Here is a 17015-nt window from a genome sequence, read left to right on the forward strand (position 1 = left end):
ACCCACCCATTCTTCAAGGCTCAGATTAGGAGTCTATCTTCCATGATTACAATTTTTTAAAAAAATGCATGCACCTGTAAGAATATTTTTGGATTCTAGTTTGAACAACATTAACTTAAGAAACTAACGTTTTAGTCTGTGAATATGTCTTTTAATTACAAACTATCACTGCAAATGAGAAGTGATAGAAAGATTTTATCTCACTGATAAAAAGATTTTCTTTAGATAATCATGGAGGTGAAAACACAAACGTTCTCAATGAAGTCATGCACTGATAGGATGGTCTTCCAACTCCTCAGGCACCTCAGACATTAATCATTTCTGGTCTCTATATAAATTGTGTTGCTTATGGTTAGTAATTAGTTTCACAATGTGCTTGTTTCTGTAACTAGGCTACAAGTTTAAGGAAGAGGTTTATTATGTCTGATATTTCTATCTTGTCCCCACCCTCTCCTGACTTCCGTTGTCCCACAGGTGAGACATTCAATGAACACAGGTTTTCGATTTCAATCACAGCCTTCCCCACTCCCTCCCAGCCACAGATTGAGGAACTTCATCTTGCCTGCTCAGCCTCACAGATTTTCTAGGCAAATTTAGGCAGCCCGATAAGGAACCGTTTTTCATCTACAGAGCGGGGCCAAGAAAGAGTCTAGCTGCTTAAATCCTAGTGATGGGTTTAGTATCCATCACCTCATAAAGCTGCAGTTTTTCCCAACAAGCTCTGCCTTGGCTTCCCTACCTTCTAACCCAAATGAATAAAAGCATGACTATCTTTTGAAATGGATCTCAAAAAAAAAAAAATTGGGATTCTCCTTTAGAATTGCCTGTCAGCTGGGATCTGCCCCTGCCACCTGGCTCTTGCAGGCTCTTTCATTCCTAAAGGACAGTGCCATATCTCACCTCATCTCATCTCATCTCATGTTTGAGACATATCTCAGCAGGTCCCTTGGAGGACTGACATTAAGATGACCTCTAGGTCTTGGTCCCTTCTCTTCCCAGCTAACTTCATCTCTGGTGGTTTGCCATACTGAAATGCCAGCAAACCTTGGCCAATTCCATCGAATTAAATATTTTCAAATTGAGGAAACAAAGACATAGGTGAATACTAAGGACAGTACAGTGTTTTTTATTATGGGGGCTGGGGAGAGAAATTCCCTCTATCACTATTTCCTCTATCCTCTATCAATTCTATCACTTTTTTATCACTTCCTTCTTCATTCTACCTATCAACAAATCCTATCAACATTATCTGGAAAACATATTCTCAATGTGCTAGTTTCTTACCATTTCCACTGCCACCTTCCCATTACAAGCCAATATCTTCCCTTGCCTTGTCTATATGCCTCTTCTCCTACAAGAACAATAACAATGGACTGGAATCACACCAAAAAGTTAGCAAAGTTTTATTTGGGTGGTGATATTAGTAGTGATTTTTAATTCACCTTTCTCATAGTAGTTTGTATTTTCCACAATGTATTTGGCTTTAACAATTAGAAAAAAAGGGCGGCCGGATGGCTCAGTTGGTTAGAGCACAAGCTCTTAGCTTTAGCAACAGGGTTGCCAGTTTGATTCCCACATGGGCCAATGAGCTCCACCCTCCACAACTAGATTGAAGACAATGAGCTGCCACTCAGCTTCCGGAGGCCAGATGGCTCAGTTGGTTAGAGTATGAGCTCTCAACCACAAGGTTGCCAGTTCAATTCCTGCATGGGATGGTGGGTTGTGCCTCCTGCAACTAAAGATTGAAAACGGCGAATGGACTTGAAGCTGAGTTGCGCCCTCCGGAACTAGACTGAAGGACAACTTGGAGCTGATGGGCCCTGGAGAAACACAGTTTCCCAATATTCCCCAATAATAAATAAATAAATAAATAAATAAATAAATAATCAGAAAAAAAGTGTATAATACTAGAATACAATCTATAGTTATACTTCTTTTTAAAGTTTATTAGACTCATTTTTCTTAAGCTCCTGTCCAATTTTTGAGTCAGTAATTAGCTTATTTTAAAGAATGTCTTGCTCATACTAACTTAATATGTAAATATTTGACGACTTCAACATTTTTTTGGACTCTTCTAAAGAACACAGGAAAAAATGTTAATATGCAAAGTTATCCATTCCATACTTAATGCATTTGAAAAACTACAAAATCAAATGTAACACCTTCCTTAACATGAATAAAGTGAACAGAGTAGTTACAAAAAAAGCATCCAAATGTTTGCTGAACATCTGACAATAATATTAGTATCTTCGTTTTTAAAAATGTAGTTACTAGGATATTTCATGATTTGAAGTGGTTCTGCTTATTTTATAGAAAAAAATTAAAATCTCAACAGATAGTTTTAGGTACTTCATTCATTAAGTAGGTATCAAGTGGCTACCACATGTTAGACAATCAGACATTGATTTAACAGGCATTAGTGTTGCTCACTAATATTCCTGTCCTTCTTTCAGAAACATAGTGGCATTGCTCTTCCTTGTCCCCGTGACATTAGATGTGGCTATGGACCTTGCTTTGATCAATGAAATATGAAAGTGACATGTCAGTTCCAAGCTGAAACCTCAAGAGCCAGAGCATGATTCATCATTTCCATCCTCCTGCTAAGATCACTAGCACACATCCAAGTTTGTGGAAGCTTTACTAGCTTGCACTCCTCAACGAGGACACCATGGAACAGGGTCCTTGCCAAGCCTAGATTGTCTTAAGCCACTGAGATTTGTGAGTTGTTTGTTACTAGGAAGGTGTTAATCTTCATTAAGGGCCTACCATAAACCAGGCTTTGAGCTAGGCACTGGGAAGTATGTTGTCAGACACCATTTCCTGCCTTGACGTAGCTTATAGTCCTAAGAGGGAGATGCATGTACGAACAAATGCCGTAACAGTGAGATACATGCCTTAATAGAGGATTGATTGACAGATTGGTAAAGGAGCATGGAGTGGGGCTAACCCAGTGAGAGTGGTAGTCTGGGGAAGTTATGGTAGAAAGAAATAACAATTTAGTTAAGACCTATTAGAGGAAAGGGAATTTGATGATATTATCCAATGGTAGCATAAAGCTACTTCCAAACCTAAAATTTTATGATATTAAGGATATAAACAAAATGCCAAACCTATTTGAGGCCAGTCTACTGGTACATCCAGCAAATGTCCTATCTCTGACAGAACAAAAATTGTGTGGGAAAAAGCAACAGTTATTTTCTGTATCTTGATCCGTAAAAATCTAGGATGTAACTCTGCTGGGATAAACTGTATTTAAGAATCATATATTTCTCTCTCATAGTTAATCCTTTCCTATCTCTACCACCATGTAAGATATGTCCTCTGGGGTTCCGCAAGCCATATGCCTACCCTAAGAATGGTTTAAATTGGATAGCATCCTTCAACCATTTAGGGTATTTTAGATAAAGATACAAAAGGAAATGCATAAGGAAAGTGTTAAAATAGACATTTCAGAAAATAATTAAAGCCAGTTAGTGGGAAAGATTTCGGTTTTAAGATAATGTATACAGGATGGGAAACAGACTAAGTTAGATAGAAAAGGTATTCCCAAAATGTGCAGAGACAGCAATCCAGACAGCAAGGCAGGGCAGATGTTATTAAATAGAAGTCAAAACTAAGCACGGAACCCAAACTCTGCATTTTAAATATTTACTCTAACAGTACAGAGTTGAAGAGCTTAACATCTTATGTCAAAATGGATACTTAAAAGTTTAATTTTTGACTCAGTAGTATAAGATATTGATGTCATTTTAGATGATAAAAATGTATTAATATATTGCAATCCGTTTGCAGCTGCAAATGCTACTTAATCACCCAAATGAAATATTACCAAACTCTGCTCCCTCTTTATTTGGGCCAATAAACCTATAGTATAAAACTACTACAGGTTTCTTACTACCTACAGGGCGACAACACTTGGTCCCCTCTCCTCCTCACACACACTTTTTAAAAAAATCAAAAAATGTAATTACTGAAGCAGTTTGGTTGGTCAAACAAAATACAATACCAAAATATTCCAAAGTAGTGTTGGCTGAAAGATTATCTTTGCAGTCTCCAGGGAAGAGACAAGCAGGACATTTGCAAATAGTAAAGTACACCTGAGAGACAGCCATGCAAGATTCCCCCACCATACATATTTGTAGAAGAAAGTTACAGATGATTTGGATGGAAGGACATTCCAAGGAATATGTAAAGGGATATTCACATTTAATACTCCAGTTTTCAGTTGAACTTTATTGGCTCTATTAAGGATGTATAAAAAGTTGTATGTTTAAAATTTTATTACGAAGTACAAATATGGAATTCACTCATTTTCCTGAAGTTGTTTACTTGCCATAGCTGAGTGCATAGGTATACTTGTCTCAACTGATATCTCTTAATCCCACAAATCAACTCAACTCAAAAGGTGGAGAATCAGCCACACAGGTGGCCTTTCTCGCCCCAGGAGTGAACAATGATGGCTGTTAATACCTCACTACCATATTTCTGGAGTATTCTTTTCATTGCAGGTGAGATCATATGAGTGGAAGTCAAGAAATGGGAAGAGCATAGAGGAACTTAGAACAGTGTGGACAAAAAGGGTTCTATGCAAAGTAACCTCACAGAGTAATCTGATCATAAATTCCTAGCGAGGTAAGTCATGGTGGAGAGTTAGGGTTTCCCGGCGGGAATTCCCACCCATTCTCAGGAATTCTTTTCGCTTTCCCATTCCCAAATCCAGAGATATAAACTGTTTTCTATTTTCCACAATGAATCGTTTCCACAAAGTGATGGCCGATACTACCAACCACCTGGGTTCAAGGAGCCGATTTTCCCGATTTCCCTACCAACTTTTCTCGGGATTCGGGAATGGGAAAGCGAAAAAAATTCCTGAAAACGGGCAGAATTCCCACATGGAAACCCTATGGGTAGTCATGACCCAAGCATCCCAAGCATATAACTTCTTCAATAAAACGTTTATCTTTGCCTTAAGCAAGCCCTGTCCATTGTTTCTGTGCATCTACGTTAACACACCTTTGAAATGCCTCTTTTCAGACCCCTCAGAAGTGAAACTACTCTCAAGCGAGCACATAATCCTGTTAACTATCCTGTAATCCAACCCCACCTTCATGCACTATTCTTTATATAAGTTCCCTCCTTAATTCTAAATGCATAAAAGAAGCTGCAAACTGACATTCTGGGAAGCACTTTTGTATCCTCTGTTTGGCTCAAATAAATTTTTATAAAAATTCTCTATAAGTTTGGATGTTCTTATGTCAACAACAGTAACCAGTAATGTACCTTGAATGAGGATGAGGGTGTGGGCAAGGAGAGTGCAGGCCAGAGGGTAGAGAACACAGTGGAAGAGATCGGGTGTAACGCCTCAGCAATGGTGGACCATGAGTTATGATGGAGCACTGCAGACAAAACATCAGAGACTGCTAGGATGGTGGGAGGTGAGAGGAGCACTGCAAGAGGTGTTGCCCAATGACAAACATGAGAGGGCCGGTGGGAGGGGTCTGTGTTAACATATATAAGAGAGGAGACAAGGAGACTCCAAGGTTTCTACACTGGCGTGTCTATTTTGGATTTCCTGTACATTTTATGTAAACAAAGAAGAAGTCTCAGGGAGATTATAAAATTACTACATTATGTGACTATGGAAGCATGGGCTTTAACAGCTTATATTGCATGCATATCCACAGAATGGGTCTGGAGAAGGCATCTGGTGCCCACCTGAGAGAAAAGACAACACTGGGAAGTCTAAACAGGAAAGAAATATTGAAATGTTTGGGTTTACTTTCCAATCCACAAACTTAATCCCCCAGAGCTCTTATTATTTTATCACCTGAAATGTGCATCATCTCTGGCATTAGAAAATGCCAGGAGTCAGGAAGCGATCTCAGAAAGATACCATAGAAAGTCCCAGTACTTTTTCCCTAGAGAAGCAAATCACTTGATTTCTAATTTCAAGGATCATGTGTAAAAGTTTCCTGGTAGATTCTTTTCTCTTTGGCACAATTTGGACATTTGTTTTAAAATATGTAATCCTCCAGCTTCATTTATACCAAATAACAATACAGTGAAGCTTATCACCAACAGTGAATTTACAGCACTGTGAGTGGGAGAGCTGCAGTGATCTTGGTTTCAAGGTGATGAAAATATACCCAGGAAGTAAAGCTTTAAAAAACAAACAAATTAAAATGAAGTGTTTGCGGTGCTGTGCTGTGCTGTGCTGTGCTGTGCTGTGCTGTGCTGTGCTGTGTTGTGCTGCATTGTGTTGTGTTGCATTGTGTTGTGTTGAATTGTGTTGTACTGGAGGAGATGCTTATGTAAAGGGAATTTTCCAGGTAGTTTCTAACAAGCAAATTTGGAGAGTCCTGAATTATACACCACGTTACTTGCCACTTTACATTGCCATGCACAGACATTTCTTAGATCACCCAATACAGCAGAAATTAATCAAAGGGAGACCACAAGAGCAAGTGATAGAAAAGTAGAAATCATTTTATATTGCTGGGGAAAGGCAGGGATGTAGATTACAGAAGCAAATTCAGTAAAAATAATCTAAAAAAAAATCATGAGGCTGTACATTAAAATTTCCACTTTAAAATAATGTTTGATTCCCCACCTGTGTCCTACAAGGGCCCTTAAAGCCGAGGAACTGGCTCTGGGAGTGTATTTTGTCGCAGACAGTGATTGTTGCCTGGTGTTCAAAGCTCTCCCAGAACACTGGTTGTCGACAGGCTGGTCTCTTTCAGCAGTGATGTTGACAGTACAGCAATGTTATAAATAAAGCATGTACTGATGACATGTAATTGAATTCAGACACCAGCTTAGAACAGTCCCTCAGAAGCAGCGCCATTCTTTACATAAATGCTGGGGGGTATTTCTGTGAAGACCAATTGCAGCAGATGGGGCCCGAGAGGAAGCTTTTAGAGGACTAAAAGGGGAAAACTGAGAAATCTATTTTAGCCCCAAATTCCAAGCTTAAACGTGGAGAACAATGGACACAAACACCTCCCTCTTTTTCCACTAATCCCAACAAGAAAACATGATGGCGGGGAGCTCATTAGAAGCTTTAGGAATAACCGCTTTCCTCTCTAGCAATATCCTCATTTCAGAAATCCCAAAGCAGCCTATTTTCCCCATCCTCCCTATCCAAACACCATCGTTAGTCAAACCCTCAATCCTCTCAACTCCTCCTTTGCAAACACACTCTCCTTTTCGGCAAATATTTCTTCTCACTATTACTAAATCTTCCTCAGCCTCCTCCATCACCGCAAACAAGACTCACCTCTCCACACAGCCCCACACACGTCAAACACCTACTGCCGGCAAATATTCCCAGACCCTTGCTCCTTCAAACATCACCTCCCGGCTTCTGCAAGCGTCCCTTACCTTGTACCCTCCCACTGGCTCAGAGTCCATCTCCACAGAACTTCCTCATCTCCTACTCAATCATCCCAACTTCCTAAACTCTGTTCCTTTACACACTTCCTCCACCTTCAAGATTTTATATCCCAGTGCAGAGAAGAAAAAAACTCTGCTAGTAGACATAGTACCCGATTGCTCTTTTGACAAATAAACACAGCAGCAAATGGATTCTACTTTTCTTCCCTTACACCATGTTCTTTGCCATTTAAAGATCTGCTCATTTGAACAAAATAATTGTTATCCACTAGATATACGGAGGTAGGTGAATAATCTCCAACGAGGATATTTTCATTTCTCAAAAAGATCCCAAGGAAGTAGGTCCACAGGAATAAATGTATTTTCATGGTAGAATAAGGAGGCTGTGTTATTCTTGCAGACTGAGGCTATTACAACAGGTGGCTGTAAATTTTACTGTTGTGTCGACATGTACACACACACTCACAGACAGACAGACTGATAGATAAAGACACACAGGGCCCACACGCTCACAACAGTCTCAAATGCACAAAGGCTTTTTGGGACTGCCAGAGGAGGATAGCTCTTCAGGACCTCAGCAACTTGAGGCACCTCAGAATTAGCCAGGTGTGTTGGGGTGATGCAGGGCGGGGCTGGCGAGAAAGGTGAGGACGGCTAGAATGCAGGCATGATGTCTCAGGACACTGATTACACAAGTTTCCTTCTTGGTTTCCTTTTGTCTTTGCTGCTGAACTTTTGCTTTATTACATTCTGAAAACATCTAAAAGCAGAGGTAAGGGAAACCATTAAGGAAAGAACAAAAGTATCAGATGATGCGACAGGGAGAAAAGGAGCACAGACGGGAGTGGTGAGTGATGGGGGACAATGAGAACATTCAATCCAGATGGGAGAAGTGAGGACACAAAGTAAAAAAAAAAAAAGTTTCAGCTTGTTCTTATCACAATAAGAGAGTCTAACCCCCCACTACCATTCCCTTCTGTCATCTCTAGCTGTATTGAAGTCTAAACTTTGCAAAAAAAAAGCACTCCAGATGGTATTCAAAGGTTCCTAAAAAGTAATCACAATCAACAGCAAGAAACATACTTCAATGAAGATCTTTATCTTCAGTCATCAGAGGATTCTTTAAAATAAGTCTAGATAGTTTTATATTAGGAATTCTTAAGAATCTTAGAGGACTCTTAGTGAAGAGGGTAAAACATCAATTATAGGGATTTTTAAATATTATGTGCCAGACCCTTGAATACAACTTGCCTGTATGAACTTTAAAGTATTCGTTAGACTATCCAAGGAATTTGGCTGCATGTTTTCCATGATTAACTCTCTTCAGCCAGTGAGAAAGGCAGGGGAGGAAGGACAGAAAGCAAAAACAACCTCAAAGAACATTTTTGGTCATTCAAACCCCCTCTCCACTTGCAAAATTCCCGACTTTTACCTAAACAATCAAGATGTGACTTTTATCAACTAGACTCGCATTTGTGTTTAAACCAGTATTAAGGAAGTACTAACAACATTTAAAGAAGAGACAATATTAATTCATAAGTATTTACATATATATATATTATAAATCCAACACAATGATGTGGCAGGAAAATTCTCAAATTAAAAGCATGCTGTCCCTGATTACAGAGCAACAGAGGCATATATCAAACAACACCACAGAGATGCTATCACCTAAATTTAGAATATGGGAAAGATTACAGAAAAAAAAGAGAAAAATCAATGTCTTCAACTAGCAAATGGCAAGAAAAAAAAAGAACAACAACAAGAAAGAGAGGGAAATGTTCTAGATTAAAAGAGACTCAGGAGACATCCAATTAAATGCAATATATAGACCTTGTTTAGATCCTGTTTTGAATAGTCCAGCTATTGAAAAACAAAATGAGACAGAGATTCTGAACAGACTGAAAAATAGATAATATTTTAATTAATGGTTTTTTTAGGTGTCATAATGATATAGTTATAATTTAAATCTTTAATCTGTTAGAGTTATATTATATACTATCTATGAATGAAGTACCACAGTGTTTGGAATGTGCTTTATAACAATCCTTATTTTGGGGGGAAGTAAATTCTACAGATGAAACAAGATTAGCATATGCAGATTATTATTGAAGCTGACTGATGGTTACATGGGATTTCACTGCATTATTCTTTTAACGTTTGTGTATGTTGAAAATCTTCCATAATAAAATATTTAAAAAGTAGAAGATATATGCATTCAGAAAATTAAAATGAGTAAAAATATATGAATATATACTAACTTAAAAATTATAGCAGCTCACTTTACAAAGAAGGATACGGTCATATCAGTAGCTCCTAGCTAATTTTTTTAAAGTATAAAATACTAACTTTCTATCGTATTGAATTAAGCTTCTAAAAACTGATATATTTTTTTAAGTCCCCGGGAGAAATTAGAAAGGAACTGCACTGTCCTTATTACAAGTATCAGACCATTGTATTTGGGATACTTGCAAGATGCTAGGTGGGGTTATTATATCTCACCACTATATGTGCCCAAATAAAAACCATCACTTCAGAAAGTTAACATGTAAAAAGTATTCACAAAACATGTCCAACCCACCATATCTTGAACAGTTTCAGCCTCAAAAAACATTTAAACACACACACACACACACAACCTTACATGTTTATGCTAAGAGACTGACATACCTTCTTCGATTGTAGATTCTCAAATTATGTTACTGCTTCTTTGAAAGTGGGAGAGTTCTTTAGGTAGGAAATTCTAGCCCCACATTTTCAGGGTTCTTTATAGAATCCTAAAAGAGTTTTAGTTCAAGATAAGGATTTCTAAAACATTCCCAAATAAATCAAATGTTTCCAGGATGTTTCTTATTCCTGATTATTGGTATAATTCATCCCTGGGTTTAGGTGATTCTGACTGTAGACCTGGAAGAATCCTCCTGTATTATGTTGTGACCACGGTGAAGATGAAGCCAGAGAAGTGGTGAGTCCTGGAATAAGGACATCAGAGGACTTGAATATCTGTGTGCACCCGCACTTCACACTCACTTCCTAAAGCAGAGGAATACTCCAGAAAAGAGCATCCTTTCAGCTCAAAGCCGATTTCAAATACTGACCCTGGGATCACATGGAGATAAAGATGCTCTCTACTGACCCTGAAGGCACTACTATGAGCTTGAATTGGAAGTTGAGAGTCTACGGGAGCAAGCTCTTTCCACCATCCTGTCCCCATTCCACACTATTGATTAAAATCCACTCTCTTAAGAGTCATCTTTTATTAAAGTAACAGTCCCCCAACCTAAACATGGTACATTTCCCATTCTGTTACCTGATATTTGTAAACTGGAAATTGTCAGGACATAAGTAGGCTCAGGAGAGATGGAACAAATAAAATTTGACCACATGGTCCATGATCATGTTTTTCCCTTTGACTCAGAAGTCGAATGGATGAGTTTCAAAAATACTGTAACAAAACAAACCAACAATGACACAATCTCTTCATTACTTAATTTTTCCCTTTCCTGCTCCCTACCTTTTAACCATTTATTTCGCTTAGAAGAAAAAGGGAAAGGACTTGAACCAGCAGAGATCAATAAACAACTGATTAAATAAAATTTAATCATTGTTGTTTTTTTCACATCTGACCAAAAGACCTAATAAAGGAGATGGTTACATTAGGATGTTATTTTTATTGTAATGGGCAATCTAGTACAAAGAACACCGGACAGGCTGTCAGGAACGTGAGTCAGGAGACCCATCCTAGTCCTGGTTCTGCCAAAATAACCAAGAGAGGGGAAAAGCTGGAGCAAGTCACTTCACCTGTCTTCACCTTGTTTTAGCAGAGGTTTCCCCATATTTAAAAAGTTGAGAGTGAACTACATGTTCTTGTTCTGACTTTCTGGACTCCCGTAGATACTGGTTAAATAACTAAAGGAATGCCAGTTATACAATGCAGGAAATGGAAATGACCACAGAACAGAAACATGTTTTAGTGATAAGGTGGCAGCTACCTAATTGGGAAAAGATTTCACCAGCGCTGTTGCCCATGACATTCCACGGGCATGGTAAATTGTTTCAGTATAACATAGTAGGAAAAAGGCCTGCTCAGAATTATGACAATGCAATATAGAATATGGATATTTGATTCAGCAGGAGCTGTAAGAAATATTTTGTCTGCATCCCCATGGCTTGCAGTTTCCTTAATAAATCTTACACTGTTTATGAAACCTACTTATGCAGTGACGTAAGTAGTGTGGCAGCCAGACATCACTTCCCAGTCTGTTCGGAATATCTGCTGGCTACGAAGCACTACAAAGACTGGGTCTGAACTGATCAAAAGAATGCAGGAGCTGGCTTTTCTCTGCTTTTATCTGCCCTTGTTTCTTTAGCAATACAGCGGTCAAGAAAGAAATCTAGGAAAATTTTTATTAACTTTTAGCTTTTTTTGGATCTTCCAGATGCTAATTCCACAAACATACTGCCATCTGGTGAAGTCACATGCAGTGTGCCAACAAAATATTCTAAGATGATCAATACTGATTTCCACTGAACTCTAGATTTAGCACCAAGTCTTAGAAAAAGCTGACCCTGCTTCAGATAACAATATTAAATATTGGCATCAGCAAACTTTGTCTTCCCCTTCATTTTTAAAGTAAGGAAAAGCAATTCATCTGATAAATCAACCTACATATACTAAGTAAAACAAATATCTCTTGTAAAAACTTCTCAAAAATTTCTCCGTACAACTTAACCTGTTATTCTCTAGCTTATTTATCTGTTTCTTTGTATAGCAAGCTTCGCCAGCCCCTAGCTTTCCCACTTCACCTCAATAAAATGATTTTTATACTTAGGTTTCTCTTATTGGCCACCAGCTGCTATAGACAGCAATCTTGCCTTTAAAGCTGATACAGCACAAAGCTGCTTTTTCAACATCTAAGAAACATCCCTAAATATCATGAAAACAAATTAATACCATGTGCACATTATCAGGTTCCAATTAACCCCTAGAAGATTTGAATTCCTGGGTGACAAAGACAAGTTCTGCCCTAATAAACATTTATTGTGAAGGGATTTGAAAACCTGAGCTACCCTTTTTGATTTTATTCACTTTCAAATGATAAGAGTCACATTATTAAAATGCCAATCAATATTTCCAGCTAACAGTTATTTAAAAAAAATCAACTCATGTCTTCTTTACTTATCATTTGAAAAAAAGGTAACAAGAATAACTAGACAAAAAGTGATTATGAGTAGGTTGTTATACCTCTTTATTGCAGCACCACAGGGACCAGAAACCTTTAAAGAGTCATCACTTTCGAATCATTCCTAATATACTATGTCCTTGGCTTTGAGGTACACCCATTGGCTAGTTGTCAAAATGATAAGAACCTATCTTGGCACAGTTCAGAGCTCTGACCTCTCCCAAGAACTGCATACTAAAAAATTCTCCTATAGTGCCAGAACCTCCCAGATTTGAGGATTGTTAACTATTCCTATCTTGGCAGTACCACTAAGCACACAGAACTAGCATCCATAATCACAGGCCTAATGGCTAATCATAGTAATGTAAATGTGAGAGTACATATGTTCCTAAGTGATCGGGCCACATGTGCACAACTTTTCTGATAATCAAAAATTCATTTCTATAAACAGGGCCACACACAGATACCATGATTTTAAACTCTCCTACGATATTAACAAAGACTATCATTTTCTTCCCCATGAGGCAAACATATGGAACGGCAGAGACGGTGGGGTATGAGAGAAAGTGCAATGGAACAGGAATTAGGAGAGGAGGCTTGCACGTTCTCACTATCCAGCCAAGTGAGTGGATTGTGGGCAAAGGGTTCAAATAAAAGGATTTCTGAGGTTCCTTTTGCCCCCAGAATTATTTTATCCTACTCACCCAAAGAATTGCCAAGCTTGAATTGTTTTCATTCTTGACCCAAGCTCTATGCAATCACATTGACGTTAGATATCCACTTATCAGCTTATGACCTCCCCCTACAATTCCCAATGCACATTCATTTCCTTGTATGCCAGGTGTCTTTTTAAACTTTGCACTCAGGAGGCGTCGCATTCGCCCCTCTATCCAAGACAACCCTATCCATTCATGCACTCTACTCTTAACCCATAAGGCAGGAAGGACAGAAAACCTCAAATGTTCTGTTTTGTACCTGGATTCAAAAGCAGCATCTGCTATGTCTGTGGAACCATCTGTTGCCCACTTTGCCATGGGAAGGACGGTACAGGCATCAGATGTGGAGTGTCATAGGTCACACAATGGAATTATCCCCTTTTGGGGGCTGCCACCTCCGGGCATATGCTCTACAGTCACTATGGCTAATGCCACTCTTTTCACATAAAAAAGTTTATATATTTCATCATGCAGAGTGGTACCTCTAAACTCTCACAAAGGGTCAGGTCCAGTTAAAAAACAACAATAAAAAACAAAAAACAAACAAACAAAAAACTACACTTGCCTGAATATCAGCTTCTAAATTCTCTAATCCTGGGCTATACCTAGAACTATGTCTGCCACTAACTCACGAGAGACCTTTCAAGTCATTAATCTCTGAGCATCTCAGTTATTACATTTATAAAATGAAAAGGTGGAACTTGCTGATCTCTGAGGCTCTCCTGCACTCTAACACTCCAAAATTCTGTCATTTTAAGCCAATGCAAAGTCCTCGGTGAACACAAATTCCTTCAAATCTATGGAATAGTAAGACTCTTAATGCCAAGGGCAAAATAATCTGCTGCAGACAAAAAGCCTTCTATGCTATGGTCTCTTTATGTTGAACAAGAACACAACTGGTTTCTTAAGGATCCAAATTAGATTTAAGACCCCTAATCTTGTTAACAAATGTCCATGAGGTAACAATGTAGGGGAGAGTCTGGGGCTGGATAATTCTTCGGGTGTCCTGTGCATTGTACATTACACAGCATCTAAGGACTCATCCCACTAGATGCTAGCCCAAGTTGGCAGTTGGGATTGTTCCATACCCCCAATTTGGGACTACCAAAAATGTCTCCAGACATTGGCCAATATTCCTGGAGGCAAAATTCCTTCCCCGCCCCATTGAGAACCACTGCTGTAATGTATACCAGCGCTTTTTTTTTTTAAAAAAGCACACCACTTAATAGTTGTTTTTGTTTCAAATGGGTGACATTTACACAGCTAAAAAGTAAAGTACACCAAGACCTAAGAAACAGTTGTACAAAGCCACTGTTTTCCCAGGTCATTTGGAGCATTACCTCCCTGGGAAGGATTGGGAATTAACATACAAATTCATCATCTCAACTGTTCTTAAAAGTATTTAAAAGGAATCACAATTTTCACAGTAACTTCTGTAACGTGCTCCAGAATCAATTCTTGCTTACAGACCTCAAAATAGGGTTTTAAGAACCAGTGGTTGGTTTAATCCCGTGGCTTTTCTTCTCTCTTGTGCAAAAGCTGATAAGTAAAAGGTTTCTGAAAGACTGCTCAAGAGTTCCAGGTTTGGTTTGGGTTCTTTAAGACAGAAGTTAGCAAGCCCTTAGCCCACTTTCTGGAGTATCTTTTCCTCCCCCACTTCAGAAAGGGACCCAAAAGCCACCCCCTATAGTCTGACCACAATCCAAAAAGAGCAGCAGTTGCCAGCTGCATGAAACAGATTGAAGCCTGTAAATTGACTGAAATGATGACTACTCTTAACCAAACATCTCATTTTTCCATTTGTGAGAAAGGCTGGGATTTGCAAACCTCTGGGTCTCAGGAGGTGAAGGCTACATTAGTTAACTAAGAGCAAAAATTCAATTCCTCCTTGCTTTTAAAGGAAACGCTACTTACAAACATTTTGAGGACTTTACAGTTTCTTAAGTATGCCTGTTTAAATTTCCACATTAACTATGTAAGGCAAAACAACAACAACAAAAACACACCACAACCATTTAAATAACTAAGTTAAGTCCAGGACATGAAAAGGGAATCATGAATAGACACAACTGTTACTTTTCAGAGAACCTTAGCTCTTTATTCGAACAAATATTTACACAATTGAGGGCGATGGTACCAGGGATGCAGCCATTCTGTTAAAATTGTGGGGAACTGTAAAGGTTTATTTATTCCAAATTCAACTACTCCGTTGCTATCCTACCAGGAACCAAGAATTCAAGTGCTCTCAGGGCAAAAGTTTAACTCTCTGAAACTGTGAACTTCATTTAGACCTCCCCCAGCTGAATTCTGATAATGTTAGCATCTCAGAGACATATCTCAAACACTTAAATTAAGCCAGACTAGGAAGCTTAACGTTACAAGTCCAATACTTGAAAATAAATATCTGTAACTTACACATTCATATAATGAGGGGAAATGCGGCTAGTACACATTTATACTAAAAGGACTCCACATTATTCTGCCTCCTTTCACAGTTCCACTCCTAGCTGTGTCTGGCTGTAACTAGCTGTGCATTCTAGAACTCTTGAGAACTACTTTGGAGCTGCAGAGGAAAGACTTCTAGGGATGAGGGCAGAGCCAGCCCAGAGGATTTCCAGCCTGGGGCAAGTCTACCAACAAAAAAGGCTGCGGGCGCAGTTCTCTCTTGACACTCGAAAGGTAGATGGGGAGGCGCTGAAATTAGGTTCAACTTCCGAAACTCTTTCAGACAGGAAACCCCAACCCTGCAAGGGACAGCCTGTCAGCCTTTTAATTTCCTGGCGGTGGCGGGAGTTAGCCAGGTCCTTGGCTCTTTAATAAGTGATCACTGCTAGAGCTAAGTTATTAAATATACCAGCCAACCTTTCAGCTGCGCCTCCGCTGTGCGGGGCGCGGGTTAAACAGGGGTTCGAAACATCTCCTATCCCTTCCAGCCGTATCTTTAGGGGTGCGGAGACCGCCATACCATACTTTGGGGGGTTCAAGACCAAATCGGAATCCGAGGCTCTGGGAGATTCCAACTCGCGAGCCCCACTTTTGAAACAAAGTGGGACCTGAAGCGCAGCTAGCCATGTATTTGGGGCTGGGGGTCTTCTTTGAATCCCGCGCCCCACACCATCCAGCGGCGGACCTTCTCTTTCCTCCGCCTTCAGCGACAAAGCAGCTCTATCCCCAAGATCCCGATCCCTCTCTCTTCGGGTATCCCAGAGTTCTCGGCAAAAGTTGCCCCGGGTTCCCACAAATCCCGCCTGTTCCCTACAATCGCTCTGTGAGCGTCTCCTCTACCCCAGCATCCTCGCAACCCGAGGTCCACCCTTCCCCCGGGGTTCAGGGCCCCCCAAAGCTGAGCAGCCGGGCTTTTGTCCCTGCAGCCCGCAAGAGAAGCACAGAAACTCTGCGTCCCCGGAGTCCACTCACCGCCTCATCTTTCCTCCGAGCCGCCGCTCTCCACGAGCCCCGCCGCCCTCTGGCCTGGCCCCAGCCCCGGCCCCCCGCCGCCGCAGCCTGCCCTCCCTCCCTCCCACCCCGCGGCTCCGGGTCCCGGCCCCGCCGCAGCTCCAGCCGCAGCGGTCGGGCCACTCCGGACTCGCGGTGCGCAGTCAGCGCGCCCCTCCGCGGCCCGGCCCGCCACTGCCTCCTCTCCGCCCCCAACCCTCGGCCGCGCAACCGGCGGCGACCAACTCCGCGGCGGGGGAGCCAACGCCCAGAGAAGCGGCCCGGCCGC

General features: G+C 40.3%; 1 protein-coding gene across 25 annotated transcripts in view; it reads right to left on the bottom strand.

Annotated features, from left to right (window-relative positions):
* PHLDB2 (pleckstrin homology like domain family B member 2) overlaps window positions 1-17015 on the bottom strand; it is a 229646-nt gene that overhangs the window by 84791 nt on the left and 127840 nt on the right. For 4 of the 25 annotated variants that reach the window (XM_074332130.2, XM_074332082.2, XM_074332118.2 and 1 more), the window contains exon 1: window positions 16709-16835. The exons of 19 other annotated variants lie outside the window; for them this stretch is intronic. The gene's annotated coding sequence lies outside the window, so the exon portion shown is untranslated. Of the gene's footprint in view, window positions 1-1284; window positions 1306-10062; window positions 10338-16708; window positions 16836-17015 lie in introns of those variants that run through there. 2 more of the 25 variants (XM_088794209.1, XM_074332070.2) reach the window with 2 other exon arrangements.

Source organism: Rhinolophus sinicus, chromosome 17 (genome assembly GCF_057876585.1).
Source record: "Rhinolophus sinicus isolate RSI-liver-muscle chromosome 17, RSI-T2T, whole genome shotgun sequence".
NCBI lineage: Eukaryota > Metazoa > Chordata > Mammalia > Chiroptera > Rhinolophidae > Rhinolophus > Rhinolophus sinicus.